Source organism: Copidosoma floridanum, unplaced genomic scaffold (genome assembly GCF_036245765.1).
Source record: "Copidosoma floridanum isolate Cflo_tuat_1 unplaced genomic scaffold, Cflo_Japanese_pri ptg000030l, whole genome shotgun sequence".
NCBI lineage: Eukaryota > Metazoa > Arthropoda > Insecta > Hymenoptera > Encyrtidae > Copidosoma > Copidosoma floridanum.
The window spans coordinates 33,684,638-33,698,194 of record NW_028321907.1 but is presented as its reverse complement, the minus strand read 5'-3'; the positions used below and the strand labels follow the sequence as shown (position 1 = coordinate 33,698,194).

The 13,557-nt window shown below is 32.0% G+C and overlaps 2 pseudogenes; one reads left to right on the top strand and one right to left on the bottom strand.

The window, feature by feature from the left end:
- The first annotated feature begins 4,339 nt into the window (after nucleotides 1-4,339).
- LOC149373602 (histone H2A-like) lies at nucleotides 4,340-4,717 on the top strand (annotated as a pseudogene).
- Nucleotides 4,718-7,862: 3,145 nt separating this feature from the next.
- On the bottom strand, nucleotides 7,863-8,240 carry LOC149373601 (histone H2A-like; annotated as a pseudogene).
- Nucleotides 8,241-13,557: the final 5,317 nt, after the last annotated feature.

The following is a 13,557-nucleotide window of genomic DNA, read 5'->3' as shown; positions in this document are numbered from 1 at the left end:
AAGGAAACCATTACGCAGAAGCTTTGAAAACCAAAGACAAAGGTATGGTAAGAGACAGAATGAAGAAAAAAGTTGATGTGCTTCTACCAACGTGAGATGCAAGGGGGCTCACGCCAATCAAGCACCCCGAGACGTGAGAGGCAAGGGGACTTACGCTAATCAAGCACCCCGAGACGTGAGAGGCAAGGGGACTTACGCTAATCAAGCACCCCGAGACGTGAGAGGCAAGGGGACTCACACTAATCAAGCACCCCGAGACGTAAGAAGAAAGGGGATTCACGCTAATCAAGCACCCCAAGACGTAAGAGGCAAGGGGACTCACGCTAATCAAGCACCCCAAGACATGAGAGGCAAGGGGACTCACGCTAATCAAGCACCCCAAAGGGACCATAAGCTTACTACGTCCAAGTCGTTGTTCCTGGGTGAGGCGAAGAGTAGGTTGAATATTAAATACAAAAACCCTTAGATGATGAAGTAGAACAGACCTTGGATTCGAATTCAGCAACCCAAAAAACATAAGAATACCATGACATTGTCAAAAAAATATTTTGTTCATTTTTTGGGAGGTGGGGTCATGGGGTTAAGTAGTTATGGGGTTATAGGGTTGCATAGTTATGAAGTTTTTGAGTTAAAGTGTTATATGGTTAGAGTTTGCTTTGATCAAGGGGATTAGGGATTTAGTACACATGGTATTTTGTATTAAAAAATAAATAGATTGAATTTAGAAGAAATTACCGGATGTTTAGGCTTATTTTTTAAGGTTTTGAAAAATCCTAGGGCGTAGGAATAAAATAGACCTTGGATTCGAATTCAGCGACCCAAAAAACATAAGACTTACATGGTTTGGTCAGAAGTTCAATTTCTTTTTTTTTTTGTGGAGCTGTGCAATTATTTACAAATGTATGGTGTTAAAAACAAAAAAAAAACTTCATCTTTATGTATTTTACAAACTCCATGACTAAAAAAAAAAAATTGTTTGTTTATAATAATTTAATTAATAAATTATCAAAAATAGCAATGCGGTAGCTAAATACATTTTATCACCCTACGTCAAATAAAAAAAAGGTTAAAAGTGAATTATAAATGGCCGAGATACATTTTTTTTTCTTAAGGTGTGAATTTCAAGTTGTTCGATCGAAAAAATTCTAGTTAAAAATAATAAGTGTGTCTCTTCAACTCAATCAGACAATTGTCAATAAATGTTTAAGTAAGCCCCTACAAACACAATTTTAAAAAATGATATAAACATTAAAGTATTAAACTACCTACAGCCCAAATTTAAAACGTCTTCGTTGTTAAATAAAGAAATGGCATAAAAAAACAGTTATAATGTTACCTTGGCTTGTGAACATTTCACAGCAATAACTTTCTTTTGATTCGTTAAAAATTTCAGCTTAAAGAATATACCAGTATTATGTTGATTTGTTAGTTTAATGATGAGATATTTCAAACAAACCATTCATAAAAAAGTCGCAATTGTGTAAAGACCATTCTGTTAATGAAAATTGCAAAAATTGTTTTGCCATAACAGAATTCATAAGCTAGACCTTACAACGGAAAAAGTTAGCTCCCACTGGGCCCTATCAAATAACGGTAACCAGATGAGATTGAATTAAACATTTGAAACCTTTTTACTAAATAAATGCATTTTCTTGAAAAGCATTTTCAATCGCACGTGATATTTTGTCAAACTCTGATGGCTCAAAGTTACTCTTTAAGATGGCTGCGATCGACTCTTTCTTATTTGCTTATATAATCAATCCGTCGTCTTTTCTCACGGATAAGTCCCTCACGAGATCTTCTCCACAAATGTCCGCCCCCCAGTTGGAAGAGTTGCATGTATGCGTCGATTACTTCCTCATCTAAAATAAAACCGTAGTTACACGTGTATCCCCATCTTTGTGCATACAATGCATATAATCAATACGCGCGCAACCAGTCGCCAGGCTAGGCCGCTGTCCCCCCCCTCCCGGCACGCACAGGAAAACGTAGAACACATACGTCCCGGCGCGGGGACAAAGTTAAGGAGAGATAAGATGGCGTCTTGGCTGCCCATGCGTCCATGCACACATGCGGACACAGCACATGCACGCGAACTCCGGGACTGTAGAAAGCAGAAGTGGGCCGATCGCCATGATTGCGCCGTGGTGATGGCGTCCCAGAATGCGGGTGAGGCCAAGCGTCCCCGTCACCAAAGCAGCGCCCCGGCCACCCGCGACAGCAACCGTCCCCTCGCCCGCTCACCTCCTTTCACGGAGTAAGTCCTAACCCGGAAGTTCCCGGACGACAGAGGCCACATGCGACTACACAAACACATCCGCCACCACTCGTGGTTACAGAGCAGAAAAACGACTTACTGTTCACCTGGCACGCCACGTCTCTCATTGGCCTTTCCTCCCTCTCGGTCGTCCGTCGTTCCTGCCTTTGCTCTGCCTGCTCCTCCTGGCCCTCCTCGGCTGCAGCTCCCGTCCCTGGTGATACCACCTCACCGTCATCTGTCGGGCCGTCGACCACAACCTTGGCCTCAGACTCGAGATTTTTGCTTTGCTCATTGGCACTCATGTTTAGCAAAGAATGAAAAAGAAAGGAGTTCATTATAACAAACAAAAGCCTTTCACTTCAGGGCTCACACAAAGAAGACGGAAGCACGAGACTCCCGGCACAAAACCACTCGCGAAGGAGAAAAGAAGACAGTCTGGCGCAGTGGAAGCGTACTGGGCACATAACCTATCAGTATAGCCATGCCTACTGCGCGAGACCACTTCTTTACTGATTGAGAACAAAATTCAGAGAGGTAAGAGGAGTGAAAATGTATGCTGCAACACTGGAAATTGTTTTTCTCATAACGATGAACTTACATACATGCTTTTACGCATACTTGATCGAGATACGAGAAATCATCAGACAATACACAAATTGTTGTAAGCTTTATTTTTTAATAATATTATAGTTAAGAACTACAGAATTTCACTTTTATAAATGGATCAACTCATAAATATTGCCAAGTGCCCGGGAAGTACCGGAAAACTACCCACCAAGTGCCTGCCAAGTACCCATCATCTACCCTGTAAGTGCCCGTCAAGAAAAATTGAAATTCATTAATACTGTCAAAGTAGCGTATGAAAACTATTTTGCTAATATTTTGTGAGTGATAAGAGACTGGATGTAAATAAAAATACTATCGTGTAGAGTAGGCAGTTCTCGATCAATTTGCTCTGTTACTTCAATTATTAATATTGTAGCACTAATTATTCATATCAAAATTTAATAAAGATGTTTTTGTCCAACATGAGAGTAAGTAAGACAAAGAGCGCGTAGACGAACAAGTAGCAGTATGTGTAAGTAAAGATTTACATAACGATATGCGTTTGCTTTTACTAATTTCTATCTTAGAATTTGAGCTAGTCTCAACTTGATATGCTCATAAATTTTTGTTATACTGATGAAATATATAAATTTATGAGTCTATTTATATAAAATGGGATACTGTTACTTAATTAAAATTATCCCATCTAAACAAAATCATCATTATAATATTTGCAATGTAACTGTAATGACTGTTATAATTAATAAAGTCACAAGTTTATACTATCATACTCTTACTGTTGCAGATGATTTTGCATTTTATTATTGTAATATTCATGCATTTACATATAATGGCCTTAAAACATGACAGCATAAGGACCAGACAATATTTACGTTGTAACATATAACCTTAACATTACCAGCAGTATGGTAGCAGGAGCTCTTGGGATGTATGTTTGGGATTTATTTTCTATCCGTTTGCCCTAAAAAATTACAGTGGGGTTCGCTTCAGAATAATCGCTCTACACGCTGTTCTCAGAGAGTGCCACTGTTACTTATCAGCCTGTATGTATATTTATAATCAGTAAGAGTTCTCTTTTTCCACATACTCTTGAAGATTAATACTGTACAGCTGATGCCAGAGGGGCGGCCAGGGGTAGATAGGGGTCTTAGGGGACCTCATGAAACTGAAGACGTAAATCTGTCTGCGTGATATCTTAATGGACAAAGGTAGTATATATTGTGAGTTTAACTGCCAAAATCTAGTATGTGTTAAAATGGCACTTGCACTTCAATAAATAAACATTCTATAGGATCACAGTACCTCATCAAATAAAATAATTTTCTAAAATTGTTGACAAACAGATCTTCAGACCTTTTGGAGATGCTCTACTTTTTGCTGAAGTTAATCTTAAAGAGAATATAGAAAAATCTCAGCGTCTGTTATGCATGAGGCATGCTTCGTTATGACAAGTACTTGTCACATGATCAACCACTGGGTACTTATTATCAATCAATTTTCCTTAGTATCATCATGTCGGGACTTGGCATAGGAGGTGGCAAAGTCTTGGTAAAGTCCAAGATCTGCTAAACCCGGACTGGGCTCCACTTCTCCGTTAGACATATTCATCATCTCCTACGCACAGACAACTACGCCGAGCGAGTTGGTGCTGGTGCTCCCGTCTACTTAACCGCTGTCATGGAGTACATGGCGGCCGAGGTTCTTGAGTTAGCTGGTAACGCAGCTCGTGAAAACAAGAAAACCAGAATCATTCTCCATCATCTCCAACTGGCCATCAGCTACGACGCGGGCCTGAACAAGTTTCTGTCTAGAGTCACCGTCGTCCAGGGTGGTGTCCTACCCAACGTCCAGGCTGTTCTTTTGCCCAAGAAAACCGAAAAGATCTCATAAATTTGTAAGTGTCAAAGAATTACTAAAAACTATAACTGCGTAACTGTTGAAAATATAATAATTGATTATTTATTGAATTCCTTCTTCAAGTTTCAGCTGCATTGCACCCCGATAAGATTTTTTACTCAAGTTTATCTTACCAAACTTATTTGTGAAATGGTCTAGTAGGAAGTGTAACTATTGAAATGATTGAAAGAACTCAGTGTATACAAATAAAGTCCGTTGAAACGAGGTCAAATTTTATTTTGGGAGTGGAATGGCAATCCTCTGACTATGTATTTATAAAGAACAGTTAACGGAGTAAGCTTATATTGATGACAATAAATGTATATTTATTTCCTAATTCTAATAACATATTAACAACGATTTTTTAGCTGCAACGGGACAACAATTTCAATACTTTTAGTGTTTTAAAACTGCTTGAAGATAAAAGTACTTAACATTAGTATGCAGCATGCCAAATTGTGATAAAATTCATTGTGTCATGATCGAATGATTTTTTTTTTATCATTCCTTTCTAGTCATATGTATTTCATATATGTAATACATATCAGTTTGAATATGAAACTACAAAAGATCAGTATGCAGCAGTTAACCATTGAGCAAGATTTTTCTTTTGATTTACATATATTTTCTATATTTCTTTTAATTCGGTAATTTAGTAAATAAAGAGAAAGAAAGAGAAAATGTGTTGTAACGCCAAATTATTTTTTAAGTAAAATAACTATTACTTGAGTCCTTACGTGCTAAAAGCAGTATACAGATTGTTTAGGAATAATTCAGGCGTTAAGTTATTTTTCATCGATTAAAGTATGAACTTCATACTAAGGAAATCTTTACATGAATTTCACTCCAGAGGCGTTAGCTGTTGAATCATTTTCAATCGGCAACCTAGTGATCTTCGTACGTAGAAGTTTTCTATGCAAAGTTTTTCCCATTCTTGTCTAATTATTTGTCCTGAAAGAGCGCACAACTTGTTTAAACTATTTTTTTAAGTAGCCCATTTGTCTGTTTGTATATTTTTTAATGTTATAATTTATACCTGTAAATTTTTTCATAAAAAGGTCTTGGTATTCACTGTTTGGAATACGTGAAATGTTATCGAAAACTTGTGCCCAACGTTGGTTTGGCACTTTACACCGGGTCGAAATACCTTCTTGCAATAGATTATTTCTCTCATCCTTCATTTTCATCGGTAATAAACATCGAATCAAAAGATTTTATTGCTCAGTCGACACTATGCTAGATCCCGATGAAAATTATAGTTACTTCCGTTGATCACAGCAACAAGAGAACGAAATTTACTAACGAACACAAAAATAAAATTCACGATTTTGATAATTATAAATTATTACCTGCAATAATTATGCTTTGCAAGTAAAGAAATTCTCTCGAAGCAGTATACTACTAAAGGTGCAACAATGGTGCTACTTGAAACTTGCAACTGTGCACCGATATTTTTTTTTTCAAACATTCGCGCATCGCAGGGGAAAGAGGGAAGCTCGGTGGAGATCATCGGCTGCTACCGGCCTTTTCCAATTTTTCTTTTTAAGATACTGTCACAGAAGGTTACGCCATTGCAAAATGGCTTTTCGAACGAATGAAAGAAATTTGATCTGGATGCAGATTCTACATGAGCAAGGAGAAAATTTTGCAAATACTGCTGCTCAGATAAACTGCCACATAAAAATGGTCACAAAATGGACAGTAAGATTTGAAGTAGCTGATGAGGATGATTATGTCTTGCGTCATCGAAGATTTCGTAAGTATTTCTCTCAGGAAATAATTAAAAACTTTCGTAAAATAGTATGAATAAATGTTTATTAAGTTTGATTGGAAACTAATTTTATGTAGTTCTTATTTCTTTCGAAGTTTAACATTCAAATTTATATCAATAAGCCAGCATGGTGTCGACTAAGCAATAAAATCTTTTGATTCGATGTTTATTACCGATGAAAATGAAGGATGAGAGAAATAATCTATTGCAAGAAGGTATTTCGACCCGGTGTAAAGTGCCAAACCAACGTTGGGCACAAGTTTTCGATAACATTTCACGTATTCCAAACAGTGAATACCAAGACCTTTTTATGAAAAAATTTACAGGTATAAATTATAACATTAAAAAATATACAAACAGACAAATGGGCTACTTAAAAAAATAGTTTAAACAAGTTGTGCGCTCTTTCAGGACAAATAATTAGACAAGAATGGGAAAAACTTTGCATAGAAAACTTCTACGTACGAAGATCACTAGGTTGCCGATTGAAAATGATTCAACAGCTAACGCCTCTGGAGTGAAATTCATGTAAAGATTTCCTTAGTATGAAGTTCATACTTTAATCGATGAAAAATAACTTAACGCCTGAATTATTCCTAAACAATCTGTATACTGCTTTTAGCACGTAAGGACTCAAGTAATAGTTATTTTACTTAAAAAATAATTTGGCGTTACAACACATTTTCTCTTTCTTTCTCTTTATTTACTAAATTACCGAATTAAAAGAAATATAGAAAATATATGTAAATCAAAAAAAAAATCTTGCTCAATGGTTAACTGCTGCATACTGATCTTTTGTAGTTTCATATTCAAACTGATATGTATTACATATATGAAATACATATGACTAGAAAGGAATGATAAAAAAAAAATCATTCGATCATGACACAATGAATTTTATCACAATTTGGCATGCTGCATACTAATGTTAAGTACTTTTATCTTCAAGCAGTTTTAAAACACTAAAAGTATTGAAATTGTTGTCCCGTTGCAGCTAAAAAATCGTTGTTAATATGTTATTAGAATTAAGAAATAAATATACATTTATTGTCATCAATATAAGCTTACTCCGTTAACTGTTCTTTATAAATACATAGTCAGAGGATTGCCATTCCACTCCCAAAATAAAATTTGACCTCGTTTCAACGGACTTTATTTGTATACACTGAGTTCTTTCAATCATTTCAATAGTTACACTTCCTACTAGACCATTTCACAAATAAGTTTGGTAAGATAAACTTGAGTAAAAAATCTTATCGGGGTGCAATGCAGCTGAAACTTGAAGAAGGAATTCAATAAATAATCAATTATTATATTTTCAACAGTTACGCAGTTATAGTTTTTAGTAATTCTTTGACACTTACAAATTTATGAGATCTTTTCGGTTTTCTTGGGCAAAAGAACAGCCTGGACGTTGGGTAGGACACCACCCTGGACGACGGTGACTCTAGACAGAAACTTGTTCAGGCCCGCGTCGTAGCTGATGGCCAGTTGGAGATGATGGAGAATGATTCTGGTTTTCTTGTTTTCACGAGCTGCGTTACCAGCTAACTCAAGAACCTCGGCCGCCATGTACTCCATGACAGCGGTTAAGTAGACGGGAGCACCAGCACCAACTCGCTCGGCGTAGTTGTCTGTGCGTAGGAGATGATGAATATGTCTAACGGAGAAGTGGAGCCCAGTCCGGGTTTAGCAGATCTTGGACTTTACCAAGACTTTGCCACCTCCTATGCCAAGTCCCGACATGATGATACTAAGGAAAATTAATTGATAATAAGTACCCAGTGGTTGATCATGTGACAAGTACTTGTCATAACGAAGCATGCCTCATGCATAACAGACGCTGAGATTTTTCTATATTCTCTTTAAGATTAACTTCAGCAAAAAGTAGAGCATCTCCAAAAGGTCTGAAGATCTGTTTGTCAACAATTTTAGAAAATTATTTTATTTGATGAGGTACTGTAATCCTATAGAATGTTTATTTATTGAAGTGCAAGTGCCATTTTAACACATACTAGATTTTGGCAGTTAAACTCACAATATATACTACCTTTGTCCATTAAGATATCACGCAGACAGATTTACGTCTTCAGTTTTATGAGGTCCCCTAAGACCCCTATCTACCCCTGGCCGCTCCTCTGGCATTAGCTGTACAGTATTAATCTTCAAGAGTATGTGGAAAAAGAGAACTCTTACTGATTATAAATATACACTGAAAAGAAAATTTCGTCAATTGAAATAAATGTATTTATTTAAATTCAAGTTATTTAAACCAAATAAATGTTTATTTAAATTACATTTTATTTATTACCATTGATTAAATAAATTATTAGTGAGACAATACGATTTATTACATACTCAAATATTTAAGTGAAATAATTTCATATTTAAGATAAGATAATATTTATTTGCTTCAAATAAACACTGAAAAACTTATAACTTGATTCGATTAAATATTTTTTTTGTAAGTATCACCACTGTTTGTTGTTATCCTAAATATACACTTTTTTAGTCAACTAAGGGTGTATTTAAACTGATGAAATATTTATTTGTATGGATCCAAATAAAAAATTATTTGATTCAAACACATCATTTTTATAAATACAAACAAAGAAACTCTTTAGTTCGATCAAATGAGTACTGATATTGAAAATCCGCATATTAAGTTGGTCAAAATAAATATTTATTTACATCGACTAAACACCAAAAAACTTATTACTTGATTCAATTAAATATTTTTTTTGTAAGTATTACCTCTGTTTGTTGCTATCCTAAATATACTTTTTTTTTTTGGTCAACTAATGGTGTAATTGATCTGAAAATATTTATTTGTATAGATCCGAATAAATAATTATTTAATGAAAACACATTCATTTTAAGAATACAAACAAAGGAACTCTTTAAGTTCGATCAAATAAAAACTTATATTAAGAAGATCCGCATATTTAGTTGGTCAAAATAAATATTTATTTACTTCGACTCAACACCAAAAAACTTATTACTTAATTCGATGAAATATTTTTTTTGTAAGTATTACCTCTGTTTGTTGCTATCCTAAATATACTTTTTTTTAAATAACTAATAGTGTATTCAAACTGATGAAATATTGATTTGTATAGATCTAAATAAATAATTTTTTTAATAACACATCATTTTTAAAAATACAAACAAAGAAACTCGTTAGTTCAATCAAATAAGTACTGGTATTAAGAAGATCCGCATATTTAGGTGGTCAAAATAAATATTTATTTGCATCGACTAAACACCACAAAACCTATTACTTGATTCGATTAAATATTTTTTTTGTAAGTATTACCTCTCTTTGTTGCTATCCAAAATATACTTTTTCTTAAGTCAACTAATGGTGTATTCGAACTGATGAAATAATTATTTGTATTAATCTAAATCAATAATTATTTGATTGAAACACATCATTTTTAAGAATACAAATAAAGAAACTCTTCAGTGCGATCAAATAAGTACTGATATTGAGAAGATTCGCATATTTAGTTGGTCAGAATAAATATTCATTTACATCGACTAAACACCAAAAAACTTATTACTTATTTCGATTAAATATTTTTTTTGTAAGTATTACCTCTGTTTGTTGCTATCCTACGTATACTTTTTTTTTAGTCAACTTATGGTGTATTCGAACTGATGAAATATTTATTTGTATAGATCCAAATGAATAATTATTTAATTAAAACACATTATTTTTAAGAATACAAACAAAGGAATTCTTCAGTTTGATCAAATAAGTACTGATATTAAGAAGATCCGCATATTTAGTTGGTCAAAATACATATTTATTTACATCGACTAAACACCAAAAAACTTATTAGTTGATTTAATTAAATATTTTCTTTGTAAGTATTACCTCTGTTTGTTGCTATCCTAAATATACTTTTTTTTAGTCAACTAATGGTGTATTCGAACTGATGAAATATTTATTTGTATAGATCCAAATAGATAATTATTTGATTAAAACACATCATTTTTGAGAATACAAACGAAAAAACTCTTTAAGTCCGATCAAATAAGTACAGATATTGAGAAGATCCGCATATTTAGTTGGTCAAAATAAATATTTATTTACATCGACTCAACACCAAAAAACTTATTACTTGATTCGATTTAATTTTTTTTTTGTAAGTATTATCTCTGTTTGTTGCTATCCAAAATATACTTTTTCTTAAGTCAACTAATGGTGTATTCGAACTGATGAAATAATTATTTGTATTAATCTAAATCAATAATTATTTGATTGAAACACATCATTTTTAAGAATACAAATAAAGAAACTCTTCAGTGCGATCAAATAAGTACTGATATTGAGAAGATTCGCATATTTAGTTGGTCAGAATAAATATTCATTTACATCGACTAAACACCAAAAAACTTATTACTTATTTCGATTAAATATTTTTTTTGTAAGTATTACCTCTGTTTGTTGCTATCCTACGTATACTTTTTTTTTAGTCAACTTATGGTGTATTCGAACTGATGAAATATTTATTTGTATAGATCCAAATGAATAATTATTTAATTAAAACACATTATTTTTAAGAATACAAACAAAGGAATTCTTCAGTTTGATCAAATAAGTACTGATATTAAGAAGATCCGCATATTTAGTTGGTCAAAATACATATTTATTTACATCGACTAAACACCAAAAAACTTATTAGTTGATTTAATTAAATATTTTCTTTGTAAGTATTACCTCTGTTTGTTGCTATCCTAAATATACTTTTTTTTAGTCAACTAATGGTGTATTCGAACTGATGAAATATTTATTTGTATAGATCCAAATAGATAATTATTTGATTAAAACACATCATTTTTGAGAATACAAACGAAAAAACTCTTTAAGTCCGATCAAATAAGTACAGATATTGAGAAGATCCGCATATTTAGTTGGTCAAAATAAATATTTATTTACATCGACTCAACACCAAAAAACTTATTACTTGATTCGATTTAATTTTTTTTTTGTAAGTATTATCTCTGTTTGTTGCTATCCTAAATATACTTTTTTATTAGTCAACTAAAGGTGTCATCGATGTGATGAAATATTTATTTGTATATATCCAAATAAATAATTATTTAATTAAAACACATTATTTTTAAGAATACGAACAGAGAATCTCTTCAGTTCGATCAAATAAGTACTGATATTAAGAAGATCCGCATATTTAGTTGGTTAAAATAAATATTTATTTACATCAACTTAACACAAAAAAACTTATTACTTGGTTCGATTAAATATTTTTTTTGTAAGTATAACCTCTGTTTGTTGCTATCCTTAATATACTTTTTTTTTAGTCAACTAATAGTTTAATCAATCTAATGAAATATTTATTTGTATAGATCCAAATAAATAATTATTTAATTAAAACACATCATTTTTATATATACAAACAAAGAAATTCTTTAGTTTGATCAAGTATGTACTGGTATTAAAAAGATCCGCATATTTTGTTGGTCAAAATAAATATTTATTTACATCGACTTAACACCAAAAAATTTATTACTTGATTTGATTAGGTATTTTTTTTGAAAGTATTACTCCTGTGTGTTGCTATCCTGAGTATACTTTTTTTTAGTCAACTAATGGTGTATTCGAACTGATGAAATATTTATTTGTATAGATCCAAATAGATAATTATTTGATTAAAACACATCATTTTTGAGAATACAAACGAAAAAACTCTTTAAGTCCGATCAAATAAGTACAGATATTGAGAAGATCCGCATATTTAGTTGGTCAAAATAAATATTTATTTACATCGACTCAACACCAAAAAACTTATTACTTGATTCGATTTAATTTTTTTTTTGTAAGTATTATCTCTGTTTGTTGCTATCCAAAATATACTTTTTCTTAAGTCAACTAATGGTGTATTCGAACTGATGAAATAATTATTTGTATTAATCTAAATCAATAATTATTTGATTGAAACACATCATTTTTAAGAATACAAATAAAGAAACTCTTCAGTGCGATCAAATAAGTACTGATATTGAGAAGATTCGCATATTTAGTTGGTCAGAATAAATATTCATTTACATCGACTAAACACCAGAAAACTTATTACTTATTTCGATTAAATATTTTTTTTGTAAGTATTACCTCTGTTTGTTGCTATCCTACGTATACTTTTTTTTTAGTCAACTTGTGGTGTATTCGAACTGATGAAATATTTATTTGTATAGATCCAAATGAATAATTATTTAATTAAAACACATTATTTTTAAGAATACAAACAAAGGAATTCTTCAGTTTGATCAAATAAGTACTGATATTAAGAAGATCCGCATATTTAGTTGGTCAAAATACATATTTATTTACATCGACTAAACACCAAAAAACTTATTACTTGGTTCGATTAAATATTTTTTTTGTAAGTATTACCTCTGTTTGTTGCTATCCTAAATATACTTTTTTTTAGTCAACTAATGGTGTATTCGAACTGATGAAATATTTATTTGTATAGATCCAAATAGATAATTATTTGATTAAAACACATCATTTTTGAGAATACAAACGAAAAAACTCTTTAAGTCCGATCAAATAAGTAGAGATATTGAGAAGATCCGCATATTTAGTTGGTCAAAATAAATATTTATTTACATCGACTCAACACCAAAAAACTTATTACTTGATTCGATTTAATTTTTTTTTTCTAAGTATTATCTCTGTTTGTTGCTATCCTAAATATACTTTTTTATTAGTCAACTAAAGGTGTCATCGATGTGATGAAATATTTATTTGTATATATCCAAATAAATAATTATTTAATTAAAACACATTATTTTTAAGAATACGAACAGAGAATCTCTTCAGTTCGATCAAATAAGTACTGATATTAAGAAGATCCGCATATTTAGTTGGTTAAAATAAATATTTATTTACATCAACTTAACACAAAAAAATTTATTACTTGGTTCGATTAAATATTTTTTTTGTAAGTATAACCTCTGTTTGTTGCTATCCTGAATATACTTTTTTTTTAGTCAACTAATAGTTTAATCAATCTAATGAAATATTTATTTGTAT